Below are 11,639 nucleotides of genomic sequence, written 5' to 3'. Positions count from 1 at the left end.
TATATAAACATAAAATTGGTCATATATACATAAATGTATATTATTTACTTATATGTATGTTTATAATATATAAACTATAAGACATTTATATATATATAGAATTAAAGAACACCAAGCACTGACCAAGGATAAGAATATGTTATGAACCAAGGTTTATGATTACTTTTTCAGGGACAGACACATAATAGTATATATCATTTTAGTTTGGCACCAAAGTACATTTAGAAGTGTATCCCTTCCTTGGTAAAGCTCAAGGTTATTAACTTGTTGTCAGAGGAGGATGTAGGATGGTGGGAGAAAATGACGTCATTCTAGCTGTGAGGGCAGATGATGGTTCATAGTTGTTCATTTTGCCCTCTCTCTGATGCGTACACTTAATGTAAAGAGATGAGCAAAACCATCGTATCAGTATGACGTTGATACGAAACACGGCTGTCAGTCATTCCCTTTGTACAGCTCAGAGGTGTACTGAAAAAAATCATCAAGCGTGTTAGCTTTATGGTACGAGTGCAAATAGACCTATCTGGGTAAAACTCATTCATCTTATTCTTGGCGTTTGTGATTCATGGCTATTGACCGTATTATAATTTATACATGTAAACATGATCCAGAAAGGAAGATATCAATGAAGAGGACAAAAAAATGCCACATTCGGATCAATGATGAGTACCCTGGGGTGTCTAAATTAAAGATTTTGATTAAGCTCTGTAGCTCGAAGGTCATTACGAGAAGAAATGTAGTCATTCCCTCTATGGTGAAGGTGTTCGTGAAGCAAGAGGGGAATATTCAGGATCCTGTTTTTGGGTTTTGTGTTCCTCGGATGCGGGATGTTTTTAACTACACATGAAGTCAGGCCTGATTAAGGAAGGAAATAAAGGAGTGGATGAAAGCAAAGAAAGCCACACATTGTTAAATTTTGAGAGTCTGTTTTGAAACATTCCTGCAGTAGTGACGTCTAGGAGAGCGAGTAGATCAAGATTTTACTCTGTTCGGCTGGGAGCAGATAGGAAGATAGATATGCCCAAGATTGAATGTTGTTATTATCAATCGATGGCAGGTTGCTGATTGTTTTATTAAGAAAAGGGAAATGTATTTGCATCAGTAAATAAAGATCTAATTGAAAAAAAAAAATGACTATGGGCCAGTGATGAGAATAGACCCCATGGTTTCCTGCGAGTGTATCACCTATTAGTATTATTCACGGCATTGTCCAGTGGGTTACAATAGTGACATGTTATATGTTATTATAACTGAATGAACGGGTTCATATGTTATTTAAAAGGCAAAAATCATACACCAGTGAGGACCCTTATTATGGAATAAATATTCCCTTATTATGCTTATCTTGTTTTATGCTACAGTAGCCATATTTTTAAAAATCTAGGCTTTTCCCATTTTGTATGATATACAGACAGATGCTCATTTTAATCCATTTTTTAAAAAAAAATCAAAATGCAGTTAGCACACAGTGTTACATTAGGCTCAGGTGTATGACACGGTGACATCTCTAAATGTTCTGCCGTGCTCACCATAATTGAAGCTACCATCTTTGCCTTTTCTTTATATAATGAACAACAGGTAAAATTATTCCATGAGTAACTGAATGAGTGAATGAATGAATGGATGAATATAGTAAGTAGAGCCAACTGTGGTCCATTGTTAAAAATATATCATGAAGCAAGGGTTTAAATTTATCCAGTCCATCTAAGAAAGATCCATTGAGAAGGATAATGTAGATTTTAACTATGTAAAGTACCTGCACATGTTTATAAGAGTCATAGTTATTACTTGTGGATTGATTTGGTGATTTTCATTTTATTGTTTAAAATTAAAATTATGGGGGCGCCTGGGTGGCTTAGTCGGTTAAGCGTCCGACTTTCGCTTAGGTCATGATCTCGCGGTTCGTGGGTTCGAGCCCCACGTCGGGCTCTGTGCTGACTGCCAGCTCAGAGCCTGGAGCCTGTTTCAGTCTGTGACTCCCTCTCTCTCTGACCCTCCCCTGCTCACGCTGTCTCTCTCTCTCTCCTAGAAATAAATAAAAAAAAATTAAAAAAAAAAATTTAAAATTAAAATTATGGGTGCCTGGCTGGCTCATTCGATAGAACACAGACTTGGGGCTGTGAGTTCGAGTCCCAGCTGGGTAGAGAGAGTACTTAAAAATAAAATCTTGAAAAACTTAAAATGAATTAAGTAAATAAAGAGTAGTGATATTCTTGAGTCAATAAAAAGACACACGTTTTATGTTTAATCTGGAATTCTACAATTAGTATCTTTCAGACATGCCTAAATTTATGGTTTTTTTCCCCATTATTTTTAAAGCCTGATTTTTACCTAGGAATTAAGACACCATAGTTGATTTAATCCTATCTAATGCTGAAGATTTGGGCTCTTTGGGTAAGGAGCATTAAATACTGAGGTAATAGTCACAATTTTGTACTTGGTTAGGGGAACTTGTTTGTGGCTGTTCACTGAAGTACTTCAGGTAATAAAAAGCTATGTAGAAGTATAAAATTAAAGGATACTGCACATTACCAATGACAGGAATAGATTAGGAACCAGAGATAATGATGATTAATTCAATTCTGCACAACTGATGACACCTTTAACAAAGGTGGAAGATGTTTCATACATTTTCAGGGTTACTATCAGTACTCTGGGCTTTAACATTCATACCTTCAAAAGAGTCAGTGAGAGGGGCATGTGAGCTACACTGAAGACCGCTGCAAAACGAGATGGGATGCATTAGCTCTATGGGAAATGAGCTTATAAATAAATCTTTGTGATATTTAAGGATCTTATTTTTGAGCTTTAGTGATTACTATGTATTGATTATGTTATTGGAACAGTGAGCGAATCAATAAACTAAACGAGAAAGGACTGAAGGAAAAGAGTGCAAAGCTGAGGACAGTGATGAGGCCTGGGGTGGGGGCTGATTCTGAATCCAGAAGAGTATAGGATGTGGGGAGAGGGGACCCCTCCTGCACTGCTGGTGGGAACGCACACTGGTGCAGCTGCCCTGGGGAACAGTATGGTGGTTCCTCAAAAAGTTAAAAATAGAAATACTATGACCCAGCAATTGCATTACTAGGTATTTACCCAAAGGATACAAAAATAAAGATTTGAAGGGGTATAGGCACCCCACTGTTGATAGCAACATTATCTATGATAGGCAAATTAGGGAAGCAGCCCAAGTGTCCATCGACTGATGAATGGGTAAAGAAGATGTGATATATGGGGCACCTGGGTGGCTCAGTCGTTTTAGCGTCTCACTTTGGCTCAGGTCATGATCTCATGGTTCGTGGGTTTGAGCCCCGCATCGGGCTCTGTGCTGACAGCTCAGTACCTGGAGCCTGTCTTGGGATTCTGTCTCCCTTTCTGTCTGACCCTCCCCTGCTCATGCTGTCTCTCTCTCAAAAATAAATAAATATTAAAAAAATAAAAAAAATAAAATAAGATGTGATACACACACACACACACACATATACACATTGGAATATTACTCAGCCATCAAAAAGAATGAAATCTTGCCATTTGCAAGGACATTGAATGCCATATGATTTTGCTCATATGTGGAATTTAAGAAACAGATATGAGCATGGGGGAAAATAAAGAGTGAGCCTGGCAAACCAATAGTTCAATATAGAGAGCCAACTGATAGTTACCAGAGGGGTGGCGGGGGCAGATTGGAGACATAGATGATGGGCATTAAGGAGGGCACTTGTTATGATGAGTACTGGGTGATGTACGAAAGTGCTGAATCACTATATTGTACACCTGAAACGAATATTACACTGTATGTTACTGTATGTTAACTGTACTGGAATTTAAATAAAAAACTTAAACAATTAAAAAAGTGAATAAAAATAGAAAAAACAAATATAGAAAATTGTGTTAATCCCTATCTGGAAATCTGTGGACTATTGCCAAAGAGAGAGAGAGAGAGAAAGAGAAACAGAGAGAGATAAACACTTAGGGAAATGAATTCCTGAATGAATAAAGAACTGTGTAAATGCATGAAGATAAGGAAGGCCATATGTGGACTGACTATGAAGTTACATAATAAAACAAAGCTGATTATTAGTGTATATTTGAAACATCAGGTTCCAAAGATAAATCAAAGCCGTTCATAAGGACGGTAGAGACAGATGTGCACAAGAGTTCATGTGCTGCTTTGATTCTTTGTTTGATGGTTTTAATTAAGAAGGATGAAAAAAAATGTTTTCATAAATAAACCATTACTTAAATATTGCCTTATTGAGAGAGGGCCACATGTGGACCCATACTGAGGATACATCATGTGACCAGAATTACAATTAATATAACGGTACTCACTAGTTTAATTTAAAAAATTCAAAAGATGATTTAGTAATCATTTATGTCTATAGGCCATGAGCATGTAGACTGGATATTTAATATTCCTGCTCCGTGCCTTGGCTTTCATTGATACTGACATATTGTCAAAAGGGAATGAAGGAGTGCATTTCTCTGTAGGTTAATTATTCAAAAGAAGGCCGAGACAATGAGGAATATGTATTATGAACCAAAGATAATGATTACTCCAGTTATATTCAAATGTTGTCCAGATAAAGAAATAGAACTCTAAATTCCTTCCATTTTGGGCAAAGCACGCTAAGCTATGTTTTAAGCTTTGATTTAAATTCCATTTAGTTAACATGCAGTGTGATATTAGTTTCAGGTGTACACAGACATTTGGATGAAGACATTCTTCAGAAAAATTGGGTAGATAATTGATTTATTTTATGCCTAATTATATACATGAATGAGTAAGTGAATCAGTAGACATAAATCAGAAAGATATGTGCTTCATTGGTGAGAATATGCCATAAAACAAAGATTTCAAACAAAGATCCAGTTTTGGACAAGTGAGGTGCAGTAAAAGCAATCACTGAGTTGTTAAATTTATGGATAGGGAGTATGTCGACAGATATTTATGATAGATAATGGTTCTTATTCTCATGTTGGTGTTCGTTGTATTGTTTAAATGGGAAAGTTATATAAGGCAATAAATAAGAGCGCAATTCATGGGCAATGACGACATTCTGAAATGACCCGTGTTTATGTTTGATCTAATCCTGGAAGACTAACCTCCATTAAAAATAAAATCTAACTATAGGCTCTTTCTTTCTTTTGAAAGTTTGCATTTTCACTACGTGCACACACCACAGATGGTTGAATCATTCTCTAATGTTGAAGATCTTGGCTTCAACAAACTGCTGGTAAGGACAGAAGAAACTGATGTAAGTAGCAGAGTTTATATTCTTGGGTTGGGAGGGTGGCTTGAGTGTTGCCTGAAGTTTCCAAAGCAGTGAATGAGTGTATTAATAGGTAAAGCCAAATAGCCCCAGCACAGACCCGAAATGAGATTTATGATTACTAATCAGATTCAGGACTACTGAAACTCAATCAAAAAGATGCAGGGCATTTCATTCATTTTTAGGGTTGCTTCACGTTGTGTTTTATTTTTGCATTGTTACACATTTAAGTACTTCTCCATTGATAAAGATTTAAGCTATGAATTTCTTGAGGGAGGAACACACAAGAACATGGGAAAAAATGTTGTCTCTCTAGATGTGGAGAAAGAGTCAAGTTCCCATGGTTATTTACTGCATCATCTTTTAAGTGTAAAAGGGCTGAGCATGGACCATTGAAATTGATAGGAAACTGATTAAGTTATATACGCAGAGAGCATACATACATATTGCAAAAAATATCCTTGTTTACTAGCACCATGGGAAATGGGCATAGAGCCAGCTCTTAGTGATATTCAGGGATGCTGTTCTTGGGCCTTTTGATTTATGAGAATGGATTATATTGTTATCAGTGAGTCAGTGAAAAAAGGAACAAAGAATGCATATGAAGGAAGAAAAAGATTTTGCTGTAGATGAATGATGAGTATTCGGAGATGTATGAATCAAAGATTTAATTAAACTCTATACCTTTGAGGTCCACTGAAAAACAGAAATCTAGCTATTTCTTTGGGGAGAGAGGGACTTCCAGCACAAGTGAGGACACGTTAAGATCCAGTTCCTGAGCTTTTAGTTCTTCATGTCTGTGAAATGTATCATAATTCTGTTATTTCCCCAAACACTGAATTTTATAATCTAAGTAGATCAAGTCTATGTTACATTTTTTCCTTAAAGAATATGTAGCCGATTCCATGAGAGTCCACGTTGTTTTAGATTGGTGGTAGCTAGTTGATTGTTGGTTCTGTTTAGAAAAGGAACAAATCCTTTACATTACCAATAATTGCTTACGTGAGTGCTTAATTGAAAGAAAGCCAAGCAGGGATTGATATTGAGAATGTGATATCATTTTTAAAAAAATAAAGAATCTGACAGGTTATATCTGTGCACAATGACATAGGGACAGATCCTAGTGTTAGTCAATGTTCTTGCACAGTGTCTTAGCTTGCATTCACTTTGAATGCATTGTTAAAAGTTAAAGAACAAATGATTTCATATATTGGCCAATTATTTAAAAGAAGGCAGAGGAACAGGTATCATTAAAACAAATGTAATGATGAAACCATTTTAGATGAAGGGGAAGAAATCTAGACTTACCCCACTTTGGACAAAGTGGGTATCAGCAATTGCATGAAATGTTATTTCAATTCTGGTGTGCTGTTGGGTTTTACTCTTTTTCTTTAAAAAAAAATGAGCAGATGATCAAATTATTCTTCGAGTAATTACCTAAGAGAAAAACATGAGTGAATCAACACATGTATTAAAGTAGGGTAAATCTTAGACCAGTGCTTCCTCGTATATTATTAGCAACGTGTGAATATGGAACCTTAAAAAAAGATCGATGAGGCTGTGAATCATGTGGTTAGGGTGTAGATAGATGGATAGTAGTACTAGTTACATTTAATAACTAGTGGGTGGTGAATTTAACATTGTCCACTACATAAGTTAAAAAGTATACAGTAAAGAAGACAATAAATAAAAAATAGTGTCATTCTTGAGTTAATAATGAGAATGTGATAGCAACTAAGGGTTATGAGTAATCGAGTACCTCATGACTCTAGTCCAATAAAAAATGGTATCTACGCTAGTTAGTTCTTTAAAAAGAGTGTATTTTAATCCACAGAACAGAATGTTACAGCTGATTTAGTTATTCAACCATAGTAAGAATTTGAGTTTTTGCCTTTGTGGGTAAGGAGCCTAGAGATTGTAGGAGATTATAGTCAAAATTCATGTCCTTGCCTTTATTATTATTGGCGACTTAATAAGAGAATCAGTAAACAAAGGTACTAATGAATGAAGGAAAAGGTGCCAGCTTTGGACCAATGATGAGTATCCTGGGGTGTCTGAATCAATGATTTTGATTAAACCCTATAACTCTGAGGTCAGAGACCTAGTTAATGCCTATACGGTAAGTCAACTTACAGCAGAGTTTAGTAACATTCAGGTTTTGTTCTTAGGCTATGAAGCTTCAGAGGTCTGCATTATAGTGGTAGACGTGAATTAATAAATGAATAAACGAATTTATAAATAGAGACAAGGTGAGCCACATGTGCCTTAATTATGAGAATGTATAATTATGTTTATAATTTTATTTTCTGAAGCACTCAGTTCCAACATGAATTGATTAAATCTGATACCTATGTGTGTCAGGAACATATAGAGATAAGTACCGGAAAAGCAGTGTTGTGTTTTGTGTTGTATTCAAGGTGCTGGCTCCTTGCTGAAGATGAGAAAATAGGATCTGGTTGGTTATATCTGGGAGTAATGAGCATAGGAACAGCTGTTAATTCCATTTAGATTTCTAATCCAGTTTGTATGTTCGTAGATATTGATGATATTGTGAGTGAATGTATAAATACATTTATGTCTCAACCAATTATTCTGAAGAGGGTGCAGCAGGATTTTCTCAACCCTTCATTACTGACATTTGGGGCTGGATAATTCATTGTTGGGAAGTCTGCCTTGTACGCAGTAGAATGTCGAGTAACCGTGGGGGCTGAGCTCGATGCCAGTATTAACCCCTCCCTCCCAGTTATGACAATCAAAAATGTCTCCAGATGTTGGCAGATTTTTCATTTTTGTTTTAGTTGTGGGTGAGTGAGTGTGTGTGTGTGTGTGTGTGTGTGTGCACCCGAGTTACCTCCTTTCTTAAAAGACTATTTTTTAGAGCTGTTTGAGGTTCACAAGCAAATTGGGGGGAACATACAGAGATTTCCCATAATCCCCACGCCCCCTCCCATGTATAACATTCTTACCATCAATTGACATCCCCCACCAGGGTGGTACATTTGTTACAATTGATAAACCTACACTGATGCATCATTATCACCCATAGTTTGCATTACAGTTCACTCTAATTAGAGTTCACTCTTGCTTGTAAATTCAGCGGCTTTGGACCACCGTGCAATGACATGTATCCACCATGGCAGTATCACCCAGACTATTTCACTAAAAATCCTCTGTGCTCTGCCTTTTCATCCCTCTCTCCTCTCTAACCCCCAGCAACCTCTGACCTTTCTACTGTCTCCGTGGTTTTACCTTTTCTAGAATGTCATGTAATTAGACTCAAATACTATGTAGCCTTTTTATATTGTCTTCTTTCACAGAATATACCCTTAAGATTCCTCTGTCTAGGGGCACCTGGGGGGCTCAATTGGTTAAGCGTCCGACTTCGGCTCAGGTCATGATCTCATGGTTCGTGGGTTCAAGCCCCGCGTCGGGCTCTGTGCTGACAGCCAGCTCAAAGCCTGGAGCCTGTTTCAGATTCTGTATCTCCCCTCTCTCTGACCCTCCCCTGCTCATGCTGTCTCTCTCTCTCTCAGAAAAAAAAAAAAAATTATAAACAAATTTTAAAAGGATTCTTGCATGTCTTTTCATTTCTCATTTCTTTTTAGCACTGAATAATCTTCTATTAGAAGATTTTAGCGGTTTATTTATCCATTTGCATATTGGAGACCATCTTGGTTGGACAATTAGAGATAAGGCTGCTATAAACATTCATGTGCAGGTGTTTGTGTGGACATTAGTTTTCAACTCCTTTGGGTGGATACCAAGGAGTGTGATTGCTGGATCATGTGTTAAGAACATGTTTAGTTTTGAAATAAACTGCCAAACACTTATTGTAATAGGTATGTAGTGGTATCTCATTGTTTTACTTTGTATTTCCCTGATGACATGTGATGTGGAACATCTTTTCATATGCTGATCTGCCACCTGTGTATCTTTTTTACTTAGGTGTTAAGTTCTTTGACCCATTTATAAATCAGATTGTTTCTTATTTTTTAGAAAAAATTTTAATGTTTTTTAAAATTTATTTTTGAGAGAGAGAGAGAGAGAGAGAGAGGCAGAATGTGAGCAGGGGAGGGGCAGAGAGAGATGGAAACACAGAATCTGAAACAGGCTCCAGGCTCTGAGCTGTCAGCACAGAGCCTGATGTGAGGCTCAAACTCATGAACCGCCAGATCATGACCTGAGGTGAAGTTGGGCTCTTAACCAACTGAGCCACCCAGGCACCCCAGGTTGTTTCTCTCTCTTTTTTTTTTTAAGGATTCTTTGTGTGTTTTGGATAAAAGTCATTTATTAGAGATATCTTTTGCAAATACTTTTTTCTCTGCTTGCGATTTGTTTTTTGTTATCTTGACAGTTTCTTTACAAAACAGAAACTCTTATTTTTAACGAAGTCAGGCTCATCAATTATTTCTTTCCTGTATTGTATCTTTGGTGAAAAGTCATCAGTAAACCCAAGGTCTTCTAGATTTTTCTCTTGTTAACTTTTAGGAGTTTTATTGTTTAAGATTTCACAAGTTGGTTGATAATTCATTTTCTTTGCATGTGAATGTCCAGGTGTTCTGACATCATTTGTTGACAAGGTTGTCTCGTGTCGTTATATTGCATTTGCTCATTTGTCAAAGATTAGTTGACTATCACTATGTGGGCCTACTTCTGGGGTCTCCTATTCTATACCATGCACTGTCTTGGTAATTGGAGCTTTATAGTAAGTTTTGAATGCCAGTCCTCCAACTTTGTTCAGTTTTGGGTTGGCTATTCTGAGTCTTTTTTTTTTTTTTTTTCTTTTCATATAAGCTTTAAGATTGGTTTGTTAACATCCACAAAATAACTTGCTGGGATTTTGATAGGAATTGTATTGAATCTATAAATTGCATTGGAAAGAACTGACATCTCGATAATACTGAGTCTTCCTATCCATGAACATGGAATATCTCTCCATTTATTTAGTTACTCTTTGGTTACTTTCATCAGAATTTTGCTGTTTTCCTCATATGTTTTGCTGGATTTATATCTACGTATTAATTTTATTGGTACCAATGTAAATAGTATTGTATTTTGACTTTCAAATCCTGCTTGTTTGTTGCTGGAATATAGGAAAATGATTGACTTATGTGTATATATTTTCTACATTGATGACCATGTCATCTGTCAACAAGCGCAATTTCATTTCTCCCTTCTCTAATAATATGCCTTGTTTTTCTTACTCTTATTCTTATATAGTATATTTCTTATTTCTTTATTCTTATTCTCTCATTGCAAGCTACAACTTCCAGTAAAATGTTGAAAAGTAGTGCTGAGAGGGAACATATTTGCATTGCTCTGATCTCAGTGGGAAACCTAATTTCTTATCACTAAGTATGTTAGCTGTAGCTTATTTGCAGATATTCTTTGTCAAGTTGGGGAAATTAGTTTCTATTCTTAGTTTACTGAGAGGTTTGTTAAAAATCATGAATGGGTGTTATATTTTGTCAAATGCTTTTTCTCATCTATTGATGTGATGAGATGAGAAAAACATCTTCTGAGGAAATAAAATCTTTTGTTTTTCTGAGTTGCTGTTAGGCATTTTACAGTATGATAATCCTGCTCACATATAGAGGTTGGGCATTTAGAGAGTGGGGGGAGGGGCAGAGAGAGAGAGAATCCCAAGCAGGCTCTGGATGGTCAGTGCAGAGCCTGATGCAGGGCTCAAACACACAACATGAGATCATGACTTGAGTTGAAATCAAGAGTTGGATGCTTAACCAACTGAGCCACCCAGGTGCCTCAGAATTTGGTTTAAATAAGAACTTGAGTTTAGGATACTTGCCTTAAATTCTTGCTTTATTTTTCCCAGGCACCATTTAAAATAACCACTTAGAGTTAAACCCACAAAAAGTTAGTGATTTCTGCCCCAAACACCTTTTAAATAGTAGATGATTGCCACCATGTTCTCTATCCTGTGCTTGTTGGCCACCTGGGAGGGAGGACTGCCCTTCCCCCACTCCGTTGTGTCCCCTCTGTTTCTCTCACACTCACTCTTCTCTTCTCTTCTCTTCTCTTCTCTTCTCTTCTCTTCTCTTCTCTTCTCTTCTCTTCTCTTCTCTTCTCTCCTCTCCTCTCCTCTCCTCTTCTCTTCTCCTTTCTTTCTTTTGGGTGTGGCTAGAGACTTATTGACTTTATTGTTCTCTTCAAAGAACGAGTTTCTGTTTCATTGATTTTTCTCTATTAATTTCCTGTTTTTAAACTCATTTATTTCTGCTCTAATTATTGTTTTTTCTTACTTCATATTTTATGTGTCCTTTTTCTAGTTTCTCAAAGTAGCAACTTAAATTGCTGATTTTAAGTCTTCTTTTCTTTAAATAAAAATTGGAGGAGCGCCTGGGGAGC

General features: G+C 36.6%; 1 long non-coding RNA gene and 1 other non-coding gene across 2 annotated transcripts in view; both read left to right on the top strand.

Annotated features, from left to right (window-relative positions):
- The window catches only part of LOC144245557 (uncharacterized), a 14,412-nt gene extending 9,160 nt beyond the window's left edge, over positions 1–5,252 (top strand). Inside the window, exon 3 of the long non-coding RNA XR_013339300.1 lies at positions 5,156–5,252. This is a non-coding gene — a long non-coding RNA (uncharacterized LOC144245557). The remainder of the gene's footprint in view (positions 1–5,155) is intronic.
- A 2,047-nt stretch (positions 5,253–7,299) lies between these two features.
- On the top strand, positions 7,300–7,371 carry LOC144245647 (small nucleolar RNA SNORD113/SNORD114 family). Its single transcript, XR_013339368.1, has one exon. It is a non-coding gene; the product is annotated as a small nucleolar RNA SNORD113/SNORD114 family (small nucleolar RNA).
- The last annotated feature ends 4,268 nt before the right edge of the window (positions 7,372–11,639 follow it).

The sequence above is a fragment of the Crocuta crocuta genome, unplaced genomic scaffold (assembly GCF_008692635.1).
Source record: "Crocuta crocuta isolate KB4526 unplaced genomic scaffold, BGI_CrCroc_1.0 scaffold299, whole genome shotgun sequence".
Lineage (NCBI taxonomy): Eukaryota > Metazoa > Chordata > Mammalia > Carnivora > Hyaenidae > Crocuta > Crocuta crocuta.
Note: the sequence above shows the minus strand (reverse complement) of the source record. Positions and strands in the feature narration are given on the sequence as shown.